Source organism: Oryctolagus cuniculus, chromosome 5 (assembly GCF_964237555.1).
Source record: "Oryctolagus cuniculus chromosome 5, mOryCun1.1, whole genome shotgun sequence".
In the NCBI taxonomy this organism is placed as follows: Eukaryota; Metazoa; Chordata; class Mammalia; order Lagomorpha; family Leporidae; genus Oryctolagus; species Oryctolagus cuniculus.
In genome coordinates this window covers 65293006-65295262 of record NC_091436.1, presented here as the reverse complement: position 1 = coordinate 65295262, position 2257 = coordinate 65293006, and the positions used below count along the sequence as shown (strand labels likewise).

At 40.3% G+C, this 2257-nt stretch overlaps 1 pseudogene; it reads right to left on the bottom strand.

Moving 5' to 3' along the window:
- Window positions 1-768: 768 nt before the first annotated feature.
- Window positions 769-1260, bottom strand: LOC100358691 (large ribosomal subunit protein eL27-like; annotated as a pseudogene).
- Between the last annotated feature and the right edge of the window lie 997 nt (window positions 1261-2257).

The following is a 2257-nucleotide window of genomic DNA, read 5'->3' as shown; positions in this document are numbered from 1 at the left end:
GGCACTCTTGTTAGAACTGCAGGTTCTCAGGCCCCACCTCAACTACTGAAGCAGAATTTGTGTTTTAATATCTGAGAAGCACTGAGCCAGACATTTAGGAAATGAGAATGTCACCATCAATCCCCAAACCTTCCAAGGGCCTGGTGTTTTGATTTCTTGTAATGTTGATTTTTTTTTCCTTATGATTATGTTTTTGACATAAATTAGTAATTTACCACTAAAAATTAGGAGATACTTGACTTTTGTCTTAGAGACATCAAAGCTTGATAGCCCTTAACCTGAGCTTTTAAAAAACTTGTTTTCTTCAGGGTGTCACACAAAGGAAGCAAGCTGAGCCTGTGCTACCTTGTATTGTCACCTGTTCCTGAATCCCCAGGCAGCAGGCTGAGTTTTATCTCTATTTATAGCTCCAAATCTGAATATATTCAGATGGCGAAGAGCAGTTGACTGCTACCATAAATAGGAGATGGAACCTTGTATCTTTCGTCCTGACCAATTAACTCATGATGCAAAGCTTCTCAATTGCATTATAGAAACATAAAACCAGAATTCCTGCTGAAGTCAGTAAAGGTAAAATCTGTCACTTCCTTTTGCCCTTATCAAGGTAAGAGATAAGGTAATCCAACCAAATTTAAGACCAAGCTGTCTATCACTACCCAGCAAACTCTTCACACGCAGATTGAATCCATTATTACTCCTTTCCCTAGTCACACACTTTTAAGAGAAGGTTTCTACATTTTAGACTCCTTTTCTATTATACAAAAGTTCTTTTTTTTTTTTTTTAAGTTTTTAATGAGTGGAACCAAAACATATCTAAAACCGCAGCTTCTGAAAGAACCACTTGTTCTTGCCGGTCTTGTACCTCTCTTCGAACTTGACCTTAGCCTCTCGTTGGGCCTTGCGTTTAAGAGCGGGGTCCCTGAAGACATCCTTGTTGACCACGGTTTTGTCCAAGGGAATATCCACAGAGTACCTGGTGGGCATGAGGTGATTGTAGTTATAAACTTTCACAAAAGACTTGATCTTCGACCGCTTGGTGATTTTTTTCTTGCCCATGGCGGCTGTCACTTTCCGGGGTAGCGGTCAATTCCGGCCACCAGATCATGGCTGTAGGGGCGGTCCGAGGTGCCATCGTCAATGTTCTTCATGATGACGGCTTTGCGTCCCGAGTAGCGTCCGGCCAGGACCAGCACCACTTTCCCGGGTTTCATGAACTTGCCCATTTCGACGGCAACCACTCCTACAAAAGTTCTTAAAGAGAATCAGTGGCACTGCAATCTTAATCAGCATACCACAAAGTGCTTGTTTTTTGATTTTGTTTTTCCAGAGCAACCAAGATCAGTTTATTTAATGGTCCAAAGGGCAGTTACCTTCTTCACTTTGGTTCCTCTCTACTGACTTCTTTGTGAGCAGTGGAAGAGAGGATCATTCTGAGGAACATGTCCACGGCCCTTGGTGTAGCCCTTTCCTGTCTTCGTAGCCCTTTTCCATCTCTCAGAGGAAAGCACCAACATTTTCCTCTCCTCTGCTCTCTGTTACTGCACTGTGGCTACAGTAGGGTTCTCTGGAATTCGTTTTGGAAAGGCTCTTCTTTCTGCCTGCTGTTCCAGAGTCCACGGGAAAGAATGAAGACAGTATGACTTTTTCAGAATGCTTTTAGACCTGCCTCCTACAAACCTTCAAAGTTTATTGATATTTCTTGATAATCTGTTAATCGGTTCCGTTTTTCTCTAATCTTTTTATAAAAACACATATTCAACATTTTGTTGGAGTCCATGGACTTAATTCTTTTTTCGTATCTTTCTGTTCCTAGCATAAATATCAGCAGATTGGGTGCCGCCAGCGTGAATCCATGTGTAATCAACAGCTAGTTGCTCGATTCTATCTTTAGTTAAGAAGAAACCAAAGATAGCACAGAGTTTTATAAAACACAGAACCAGGGTAACAAATATTTCTCCCCATGAGCATAACTTTCCAATGGATTATATAAGAGATACTTTTCCAAAACATAATCCATTGTGCTGTGGGGTAGTATTCATTTTCTTTTAAAATCCTACTTGTTTCTTTCTTGCCATTTACCACGGAAAGACAAAGCATGTTAATTTTTATAGAGCTGAGATAAATTAGCAGGCTGTCTAAAAACCACTAACATTTACTAGTTTTTAACTGATTTCTCACCACTGTACGCAGAGTCTGTAATTAAAGAAAGACATTAACAAACAGGAACTGACGTTTCACCTTTCTTTTAAAATTCTTG